Raw genomic sequence first — 12,929 nt, forward strand, 5'->3', positions numbered from 1 at the left:
AAGTAGCAGAAGTGTAAATAACACTAATACCATTTTATGTCCAAGCTCGCAATGATCCTAAATTAAATTTATAACAGTAGCCATCGATATTGTAAATAAGACAGACAATAATTGAACAATAAGGGCAATAAACATATAATCAAACAAATAACATTGAATCGAAAATGAACGTTTCTCAGGCCAACATATGTTAATTAATATGAACAACTTAGCATTCTAGGCCAAATTGAAGTCACGACTAGAATCCTTCAAGGATTCAAGGCATGACTGTTCATGTTAAATGGCCCAACTTAACCGTTGGACAAGTGACCTTAATAACTTAAGAGGGGGGTGAATTAAGTTTCAAAATTTCCCATTAACAAACTTTTAACCCCCTTCTAAATGACAGGCTCAGAATGCAGAAGAAGAAGCAACAATCAATTTAATAATGTTCTTTAAACGTGCAAGACAAAATTGATTGCAATAAAATAAATAAGATAATGGAAGAAAGAAATACAAACTCGATTTATACTGGTTCGGCCACTTCTCGTGCCTACGTCCAATCCTTAAGCAACCCACTTGAGATTTTCCATTATCTCTGTAAATCCTTTACAGACTTTGAACACACCTTGGGATCCCTCACTCTTGTGTTCAAAGATTCTCCAAGAGACAACCCATCTCTTGATTATAATTCTCACAATCCAAGAGACAATCAGTCTCTTGATTACAACTGACTTTCTGAGATGAACAGAAAGATTTCTCTCCTTTAGAGTGAATGATACAAATTGAAGTTCCTAGAAGAATTTCTCTCTTTTAGAGATGATAATACAATTTGAAGTTCCTAAATGAATTCTCAATAGATTTGCAAGTGTTTGCCCAAGAGTTGTTGAGAGAGCATTTGACAATTAATATCTCTTAGAATATCTCTCTCTTTCTTTTTGAAGTCAGACACACACATATATAGACCCATCATGCCTTTTAAAAATAGTTTGAAGAGATGTGTCTTTTCAAAATGATTTTCTGAAGTTTTCTCATTGGTACTGATAATTGATTACATAGTTATATTTTGAAGGGTCATGACTTTTCAAAGTGTTTTATGAAGTTTCGTTGCTGGTAATCGATTACATGATTCAAAATTCAAATTCAAAACCCTTTTTAAAAGCTATTTTTCAAAATTGTCTTCTGGTAACCAATTACCAGTGTAATCGATTACCAGAGCCTTGATCTCTTGGAAACACTTTGTTTTGAGGCAAAAGCTTGATCTTGAATTAATCTATCTTCTGGTAATCAATTACACTGCCTAGTAATCGATTACCAGAGTCTTGATCTCTTGAAAACACTTTATTTTGAGGCAAAAGCTTGATCTTGAAGCAATGCTTGTTTGTTGAAACAACCTTGTATTAATCTTGAAGCAATGCTTGTTTGTTGAAGTAATCTTGAAAGCAACATTGTTTTATTATTCTTTGGCATCATCAAAATCATGTATTCATACATTCACATTAATATCTTATGCGAAATTGATAAATTGGTCTCTCTTTGTGAAAAATTCAATCAATTTAAACTCACAATTAGTTTCATGATTCTTTATATTTTGCCTCTCATTTTTTTCACATCATGCATATTTTGAGAAAAATGTTAGAAGTGAGACAAAATGAATCATGAAGAGTGGCGTTAGTGAGAGATGGAAGCTGATAGTCAAACCAATTGGCCTTTATCTCAATTTTCAATCTCAGTTAACTTGGTTGTCCAAATTGAATTAGAACTTAGCCAAAATCCTTCAGTTAAAAAGACAAATTTTTTTACCCAAAATCCAGGCATATATAATGCAACTTCAGTTGCTGTTGATAGCCACAATCACCAAATTAAAGTCTATCAAACAAGTCTACACATAAGTTGATCTTAGCTTAGGTGTAATAGTGTATTTTATTTATTATGTTGATTCTCTTCATTCTAAATCTAATTTCTAATTGCATATGGTCATTATGAGAATAGATTGAGATTGTTACCTGTCTAATCTGATGAATATTATTGCAGAAACATACTATGCTGCAAATCCTACTCTTCCAAATTCTTCGGAAGTCTCTACAATTAAAAACAGTCCAGTCTTATCATTCAAGTGTTTATTGAATCAACCATGCAAGAGAACGATGGATTCATAAAATAGGACATAAAGCTATTAGTAAGTGTTATGAACTTTTATTTGAAAAAATTAAATGACAATTTTGGAGGATGAATGCAGCAACCAAAGCTAACAAAGCATAAAATATATGCATAGTTTTAAAACTTATCTAAACAAATTCAGCTCATGAGGAATGAATAAGGGTTGGAAGAAACAAATGACAGAAACTAAGACAACCACCATCCAAGACAGATTTAACACCTAGCAAATAGCTTAAATGAGTTAATTTGTTCAATGAAATTGAGCATGCTTATGCTTGCATAAAAACTCAGTCTCCAACCATCTATAATGTCTATGATTTCTATTTTTCTTCTCACCTACTAATTAAAAATAGAAAGATATAGTTGATATTTAATTAGGTGAGCATCCTTTCCAATTCCAATAAACACATCAGCAACATGTTTGTTTCTTGTTTCCGAATCTACATGTTCTTAGGGCAGAAAATATTGTGTCGGAGTTTCATAGGCATGGTCCCTAGCTACTCCGTAGAATCCAGAGTTTGATATAGTAGTAGTAATTGACACTTTGTAAATTTTCCTATGTCACTCATTGATCTTAAGCTCAACTCCAATTAGACTTTGTTCTTTCACCTTATATCATATCAGCAATTCATGCAACAATTTACAGATTATTGAAGAGTAATTGATAATAGTAGTGTATTTGGATTGATCCACTTTACTCTGTACAAAAAAATCTTTTTTTCTCATAATCAATTCCAATTTCAAAGCAATAAATAGTTGTTTCCACTTTTTTTTTTATCATGATTTTAGGAGTGAAAATTAATTTTGGTAGCTATTCAAACACACTAAAAACAATAATGAGAAAATATTTGTAGAGATTAGTCAGTCACTCATAACTAATAATTCAACCTTTTCCACAGTTCAACATTGAATGGAAAACACTCCCTTTTAAATCTACTTCGGTCCACACCTCTAAAATAAGAAGGCAAAAAAAAGGACATTCACACACACATACACAACAAGGACTAGTAGAGTCCAAGAGACCAAGATAGGATGTCATACACTCCCTTTGAAATCTACTTCATTCCACACCCTTAATTAATTAAATGAAATTATAAGGCAGTTGTATGTCCATAGTTCGTTAGAATCTTCATAAATGGTGTGCTAAATACCCAAATATTTTTATACATTGTACACACCAATTCAAAATTTATACACTGCCCACACCATTAATTAGTTATAAGTCCATATTCCTATAGCATGTGGGATATACTCCATTCCAATCAATATATAATTAATTCTAGGAGGATTAATAATACCATAGCTTTTGGGAACTTAATTTGCTTGCCATGTACATAATAAAAAGTACCAATTTCTCCAAAATTCTCATTGAACCAGAACATTGCAATTGCAATATGGAGGGAGGTGGTACCGTGAAAACTACGAATTAAATTAGTCTCATAACGAGTACACTACATTATACCTAAAGCACACCGTATACTGGGGTGAGGGCTTGAAGCATTATTTAGGTGAAAATGAAAAATAAAAACACACTCTAATCTCATTATAGAAGCAATAGGGAAATGATGGAGTTAGTATAAGAAAACATATCTTCAATCTTAAAGCTAGATGGATATGAAAACAATTGGCAATTGGTAAGAGACGAACAAAGTAAGAGAGTTCAAGAATTTTAGCATGTTCCATACTAGTTCATGACTTCATGAATGGCCTTTAACAATCCAATGCCTCAAACATACTCTTAGCATCTGACTTGTTTGAAAAAAACACTCTTATATTAGGAACTATTATTTTCTACAACATGGGAGATGAATGCATAACATTAACTACATTACATTTATATGCCTATCACTCTAGGTAATTCTACCGCCGCTTAACTCATCCAACACCAGCATTTTAGCAAAAAATCATTCTTATGAAACCGTGGATTTTTTTATCTAAGAGCACACTAACAAAATCATGACCATTCAAAACCAAAGCAAACATTTGCAACCAATGAACTCTATTCCAAGGTAGAAGAAAGTAATGACTAAATCAAAGGCATTCATTCAACCTTCAACACTGTTAGCTATAGTAGGCAGATCAACTGGTGAGACACAGTACCTCATCAAGAAGAGAGGAACCCACTATCTGAACAACAATTGTCTATGATCCCAATGCTTTAGATTGAAAATTTTGAGCTCTACAACACTTAAGTACTAATAGGACTTGTAATGATCACTACAAAAAAAAGCCTATTTCCAACGGCCAAAATATGTAGGAAAACTTAAAAATTCATCGGTAAATCAAAATTTCCGACGGATGAAAATCCGTTGGAGAAATGGTCGCAAGAAATTAAAACCAACGAATATCCATTGGAAAAATCCGTTGAAAATTTCCAACTGATGAGTCTGCGAAGATTTCTGGCGGAATTATTTTTCTATGGGACATTTGTGACAGAAATATGCATTGAAAAATTTGTCAGAAATATTTAAATTTTATGAATAATTGTTTATTTCATTTTTTTTCATTTTTATTATTTAACATCGATAATTTAGGAATTATATTTTGTATTTATATTATTTAAAGTCAAAATTTTAATTAACAAAATACTCAAATTCATAAATCCAAAACAAATAGTAAAATAAATCATTAAGTTCAATTGTTAATAAATCTAAAAGTAAAGCACAATGTAATATGTCAATAGTAATTTTGTGTTGCTAAGTCAGTAATTGAAATATTCATTGGGAGAGTGCCTCTGCTGGTCATTGTCTTATTGCTGGTCATCTGGTTGGTCATTGTGTTATTGCTGATGTTGGTCCTGATGCTGCTGATGAGGTTGTTGATGTTGATGAATAATGTTCTGCACTTCAAGAGGTAGGAACTGAAGGACAACTGACTGAAATACACACATCTTCTCCTTTGATTGACGAAGCTCCTCTATCAGTCAGTTAATCTCTGCAGCATCTTGAGCGCAACTGTAAGATCCTTGCATATACTAAATGATGTTCTCATCTCCATATTTATAAGCATGAGCAAGGTCTCAAGTACTGTAAAGGCGTCCCTTATGCTTTGGTCCCGCAGCTACAACCCAACATTGACTCCTACGTCTTTGTTCTTTAGCAGGGTCTAAAGGAGTGAGTTATGATTAACCAACACTTGATGCAGCATTAGACCTAGCTTGAGATAGTCTAGCCTCAAATTCTTCCTGTCATTCATAAACAATTATTATTTAATAAATATAATAAACATTTTAAAGAATAAAAAAACATGGAAGATAATGGTCTCACATGTGTTTGCCTAGATCTATCATCGACAAATTGACCAGTATCCTTTCTTTAATGAGTTTGCTGAAAGACCCCATCTACGTATGCAGATCGACCAAGCTCCTCTGACTATTAACAAACATTATAAAATAAACATTAAGTGGTAAATTAAACAAGTACAAAGAATATGTATTATAATTTTAATGTACATACCATGCGAGTGGCGTGATCCTGCAAGCTGATAGAACCACCTGTGTGCATACACCCACCTTTTCAGATGCCCATTTGTTTTTGCCCGTGCACACTCAGAATAATACCCGATGCATTCAATTATGATAACAGATCGTTCCAGACATAATCTCCAATCCAATATGGCCTTTTATTTTCATTTTGAGCATCCCTAAACATCTCAGAAAGTCTATAAGAGGCTTTCGAGTTAAAAGCTTTCTTAATTTCATTCTCTTCCTCGAGTCTCCAGACCAATTTTCTCCAAAGAATGATAAAGTTATGAAATGTTACACAATTAACAAAATACCAATTTAACAATTTCAGATCAAATAAAACAAAATTAGCATTACTATCCATTTCAACCATTGAACTAATTCATTAATAGAAGGATAAGTTACCTTAAAACGCTGGAAAAAAAGTTCCTGATGATCTTTTGGAATTGCTCCCGATGTAGAAGGCTTAATGGACAATGTGACAGCCTTTGCTGCAACCTTAGATGGATGCAACCTAAATACAAAAAATAATTTGTGAAAAACTAAAAGATCAAATGATGTATCATATATAATGAACAATAATGTAAATTTTGTAATACTTACACTCCATTGATAAGTGTAATCATAGGACGATCATTGAAGGGGAAGGGGGGGGGGCTTCCATGGCCAAATTTGGAACGTCTTCATCAGTAGGCATGTTGGCTATAGTCGGGGATAAGGATGGTGTGGATGTAGGTATCGGGGACAATCCGCATGCATCAAGGTGAGACGAAGATGGTCTAACTTCAGTCGGAGGTGGAGATGGTGTAGGTGCAACATTAGAAGGCCTGATTGGCATAGATACAGTAGACGGGGATGGGGTAGAAGATGGTAGACTATCTCGAGATATTAGTAGTCTAACCACATATCATTTTTTCTTCCCACTTGTCCCTTTCCCATCGGAGTCATGTGACGGGGGTCCAGGAAGGTCACCACCACCTGATGACATCTATATATAGAAAAATAATATTACAAATAATTAATCAAATAGAATATTGGGATGAATGAAAATTAGATAACTAACAGACTTCCATTTCACAACTAAAATAAAATACACTAACAAAGTGCTCAAGTATTACAACAAAACAAAGATTTCACTAATAACAAACATTATAACTGACTAACAAACATCAATGTCTAATCCTCTTTAGAATTGTAAACTTCAAAGTCATCTTCTAATTCCCCTTTGTTGTCTTACTCAATATTGTTTGATTCTCCATTTAAATTATTTGATTCTTCTTTGTTTGGCAACAAATTAGCAAGGTCTACTTCTTCAACACTACCTCTTAAATCTTACAATCCAGAAATACTTTCAACTTCAATAACTTCGTTGGCATGTGACATTTCCCCTACTTGGTAAGGCACACCATCTTGTACATGATCGGATTCTATGTAACCCATTGACTTCATTTTAATTGCAACACATCAACCACCTTTGTCCCTTCTTGTTGTTGGATATGGCACATAATACATTTGCCTTACATTATGTGCACTGGCGAATGGGTCAAATAGATTATATCTTTTATCCATTCAAATTTCCACAGTGTCATATTTAGGATCAACTCTTGTTCCTCTACTCGTTAGATCAAACAAGTGACAATAAAATAATACTACTCACTTAGGATAGCTTGTAGTATTATACTCTAGCTTATATATATGTTGAATGACCCCATAAAAATCATCTGCGCCTCCTTCTGTAAGACCCTTTACGTGAACCCCTCTATTTATCGTTTTCTTTCCCTTAGTCCATGCTTGGGTATTGAATTTGTACCCATTGACAAAGTATGTGTGCCATTCTTTAACGTAACTTATAGGACTATACGATAAATCCTTTAAGTGTTGGTTTCTCACATTTATAGGCTCACTTATAACCTACGAATATAAAGAGTATAAAAAATTATATTTTATTTACCATAAAATAGAAAAATAAAATAAACTATAACATACATACTTATTCTTGGAACCAAGTAGGAAAATCTGCATGTAGATTACAAGTATAGGCATTTGATTGGGATTGCAAGAATGAACTATCCAAACATAATGTATGACGAGTCAATGTTTGGAGTATAATTTAATTGACAACAAATAATTATTAGAAACCAAAGGGCATAGATGGTCTAACTTACTCAAGGTATGGCTTAACTTCGACACAATTAATCAACACATGAACATGGGCCGAGTCTTTCTCTTCATCAGTTAACCAGTGAATGAAGTCCTTCCCAGAAGGATGACTTTGCTGGTCAAAAACTGATAACATTGGTGGACGCCTTTTAGTTTCTATTGCAATTTTATTCCTAATATTGCGCACTGACAACATAAAACTGTTGAAATAATGAGAACAAAAATGAGTAGTCTCACGATGTATCTAAGACGCACAAATGGATCCTTCAACCTTGGCTTTATTTTTCACTGCTTGTTTAGAATCGCCCATGAATCTACAAATTTTAATCAAAACCAAGTCATGATTGATGATCATTAAACAAATGAATTTTAAATAAAATACAATGATCATTTTATTACCTTTCAAATGGATACATCCATCTATATTGGACTGGTCCACCAAGTCTAGCTTCATATGCCAAATGAATAGGTAGATGTCCCATTGAATCAAAAAAACTAGGGGGGGAATATTCTCTCCAACTTGCACAGAATGAATGGAATATTTTGTTCCATTTTACTCAAGTCATCCTCCATCAAAGTTGTAGAACACAAATCTTTTGAAGAAATGACTTATTTCAATAAGTGGATTTAAGACTTGTGGCGGCGATGAACTAAAAGCAATAGGAAGTAAACACTCCACGAATACATTACATTCATGGCTTTTCATCCCATGCATGGTTCCCTTATCAACATTAGCACATCTCGCCAAGTTGGAAGAATAACCATCTGACATTCTTAGTTATTTTATCCATTGATAGACTAACTTTGTTTGGTCTGCAGTTAGAGTGTAATTTGCTTTTGGCTTTAACAACTTCCCATTATCCAAGTCTTTCCACCTACAATAAAAAGCTAAGTCCATCCTAGCCTTCTCATTTTCTTTTGTCTTACCATTGACATTCGTCACAATGTTGAATATATTGTCAAAGAAATTTTAATCTATGTGCATAACATCAAGATTGTGTCGCAACAAATTATCTTTCCAATACAGAAGATCCTAAAAGATACTTCTTTTTGTCCAATGATGCCACTCCCCTTATCCATGCATGGTTGGTGGTGGCAGACTAGTTTCTGTGACTTTTGGCAAATCCCTAACCCTACGCCAAACTTGTGTAGGTGTTAACATATGTGGTGGCTCATCCCTTTTTACTTCCCTTTTTTTGAAGGCATTTTTGTTCCTCCTAAATGCATGATCACTAGGTAAGAACCTACAATGACAATCAAACCAAGAAGTTTTTCCCCCATTTGCTAACTGGAAGGCCTTCGTGTCCTCCATGCAATACGGACATGCCAGTCTACCATGTGTCCCCTAACCAGACAACATGTCATAAGCAGGAAAGTCATTAATAGTCCATATTAAAATGACCCTTATCATGAAATTTTGCTTTCTTGAAACATCGTAAGTGAGAACATCTCTCCACAACTTCTTCAAATTATCAATCAAAGGTTGTAAATAAACATCAATACCAACCGTTGGATTAAATGGGTCTAGTACGACACACATCAAAAACATATAAGGTTTAGTCATACACATTTCTGGAGGAAGATTGTACGGGGTAACAATGATTGGTCAACAAGAATAAGGTGAAGAGGATGCTTGAATATATGGGTTAAATCTATTTGTGCATAAACCGAGTTGCACATTCCAAGGATCAATAGCAAAATTTGCTTGTACCCAATCAAAGTGCTTCCAGGCTTCACCATCAGAGGGATGGTGTAACATGCCCGAAGATCTTCTATTATCATAGTGCCATGTCATCTGGCTTGCAGTTTGCATTGATGCAAACATTCTCTGCAACCTTGGTATTATAGGAAAATAAAACACCGCCTTTACTGGAACTGGTTTTCTATTGCTTGTTCCAACAGTCTTGGCACGATACCTTGGCTTGTTACAAAAATTGCATTCAGTTAATGCTCCATCATTGTTATAATACAACATGCAACCATCCACACAACAGTCAATCCTCCAATCCTAACTTCGATACTAACCTTTTCACATCATAATTTTTTTTTGGCAAACGATCTTTTATAGGTGTTACATCCAAAAGCATTTTTGAAATAAACTCTAAGCACTGGTCAGGAACATTCCAATTGGACTTGCAAGCCAAAAGCCTTGTGGATATTGATAATTTTGAGTCTAATGCCCCTTCGTACAATGGCTCATTTGCCTCCACCAATAAATTGTAAAATCTTTGTGTATCTTCATTTGGAGGTTCTTCTATATTGTTTGAGTTTGGAGCTTCAAATGTCTTAGATTTCCTGAGAGCATCACACACCATCTCTTGCATTAAGATAAATTGTTCACCTTGAGCCACATATTCTACACTACTCGAAACATCCATGTAACTATTGTCATCATTTAAATCAACATGTGACATCTCTTTGCCATGATTACTCCAAATCCAATAATTATGCTTGAACCCATTTTTGTAAAGGTGAACCTTCACAACTCTATCCTCCAAAATCCTAGTACAATCGCATTTAACATAAGGACATCTGATCCCCCGTCATTGTGATAACAATCTTGTTGACTAGCTTTGCAAACAAACTCTTCAACCCCCTCGACAAAAGACTCTTTCAAACTGCTTCTACCACCATTATAACATCTATCATACATCCAATGAGGATTCAAAAGAATATAGTTCATGTTCTGTATGTTTAAGAAAAAAATATGAACATTCATGAATCACATACATAATCTTTGAGTGATCTCTATTGTTAGTGGCAATAATTCTGATCATGTTTTAGGTGAAAAAATCACATACATATAGTGTGACTTTCTAAATGAACAAAACATGGAATATAAATAACATAACCACAAATATACTTAACACATTTAGAATACAAAATTTCAAGCAACTAGAATAAAAAAACCACAACTAACTTGAACCTGAGAGTAAGAGAGAAAGAAAAAAAGTTTAAAAAAGGTTAGAAATTTTTGTATCTAAAAATTCTTATCATGGGAAATTGCATTAAATGTGTAGCAACAATTCTGATTATGTTTTAGGTGGCAGTGTTATGACAATTTTTTGGGGAATAATTTACAAGGTTCTACACGATTAATTAATTTTATGCATTAATAAGAATATCAGAAGCTAGCTCTTGCAGAGTCAACCGGGTTGTATCAATCACAAATTAACAACTGGTTTATCAATCAAAGGAAGAGGCACTGGAAGCCTTAAGAGGACATGCAATTTGTGGTAGTGGATCCAAGCCATCCACACTACTACATGGAAAATGTTTTGGGCAATCCCTTTCCCATGGATCTCTCCCACACAATGCTCTAAAAAAATGTTTTGGTGCTTGTTTGTTCTGAAAGTATATGTATTGTGTCTAAATGCAAGACATTCATATAATAATAAGTATGTTACTCTAATTAGTAATGATATTTATACAGTAAAAGATGTCTCAAATGCTAATTATTGCAACTTGGAAGTCTTCACCTTTTGCACTTTAAAATGGAGTTGAGTCTTTTAATTATTTTTAATTAAGCAATTAATTTCTCAAGTTTAGCGCATATCTGGTAACAATTTTGAAGATTTTTATTTTAAGTTAGAAAATATTATTTTTATTAAAATAATTGAACTACACACTTCAATAAGAATCAATGAGTTAATTTGGCCTATTATAATTTGTCATACAAGAAATTAATTATTTGTGAGGGTTGGATCCTTTGAATAGTAGTTTTAATACTGTAAAGGCTGGGCTGAGCTTATCTTAAAAATATGTTAATTATAAATTTCTACAAGCATTACTTCAATTTTATGGTAATTTTTTTTTCTATTGTAAATTACAATGTACAATTGGAAGGGCTCCCTCAAATAGATATTCTTAATTTAATCTTTTTTATCTTGTCAGAAAAATATCTCTTCCGATCATTTAAAATTAAATTCTTCCTTGTAAACTATTACCTTTTTTTATTTATATAAAGTTTAAATAATTGTGCTTTTGGTGTACAAGTACATAAATAATATGCAATCTATATATACGAAAAAAAACTGCATGCAGTTCGTGAGTTTTACTTGTTTGATCTTGAGTTATTTTAATTCCTAGTAGTAATTGCTTTCTTTCTTAATTGTCGTAATATTTTAATTTTAAATATTAACATATGACTTGAACCTGATAGGATATGCTTGGGTAACGTACCTATAAATTCACAGACAAAAAAAATTAGTTGTCATAATGCCTTCGTTAATTAAGAATATAAATTAAAATATTTAAAATAAAATTACAATTTAACTTTTAGAAAAATGAAATGTAAAAAATAATTTAAAAAATATTCATACAACTGTTGGTAATTGAGTTGAAAGTGTAAAGGCATCCTTAATATTTTCTCTCGTCTCTTTTAGAAGTACATTCCAAACACTGTAACTGGTAAAAAAAAAATTCTCTCTGGTCTCTTTTAAAGTGATCTCTATTATTATTGTCTGATCATGTTTTAGGTGAAAAAGAAAATCACATACATATAATCAGAACTTGGGCTATCTCTACTCTCTAGTATTCTTCCCTAAGGGTGGGTGACCAAGAGTGTCCATATCCAACAGCCTGAGCTTATCTTTTAGAGCTTCAAAACAAAATAATGGCAGTGTTTAGTGAGGGCTGTCCGCTGGTCTTGAACTTGAACATGGGTCGTGGATGATAATAGGTCAATAGGCTCATGAACATAGATGTTAAAATCAGAAGATAGTGCATAGACATAATTGGAACACAGAATACTCATTTGTTAAATTCTGAAATTACATTAAACAACTTGACAGGGAAAGCAACACCCTTTGTCCATATTTTACTAGTAAATCTGAGCGAGAGGGAAAGATTTAGTGCATAGACATAATTGGAGGCCCCATTACCAAAAGATAATCTTCCTTTACGTCACAAAACAGATTGGCTTTATGTATTGTTTAGGTTTCAAGCTCAAAATGCTTTGTGTACAGGGGAATGTGAGAATGTCCCAATACAGATTGTGACATTGCTAGGTAACACGGCATGTCCCAATATGGCTCGTGACATCGTCAAGTTAGAGATAAATAAGATAACTAAAGATTATTACCATTCATCTTATTGTATTTTCAGCTATATATATATATATATATATATATATATATATATATATATATATATATATATATATATT

Source organism: Glycine max, chromosome 12 (assembly GCF_000004515.6).
Source record: "Glycine max cultivar Williams 82 chromosome 12, Glycine_max_v4.0, whole genome shotgun sequence".
Classification (NCBI taxonomy): domain Eukaryota; kingdom Viridiplantae; phylum Streptophyta; class Magnoliopsida; order Fabales; family Fabaceae; genus Glycine; species Glycine max.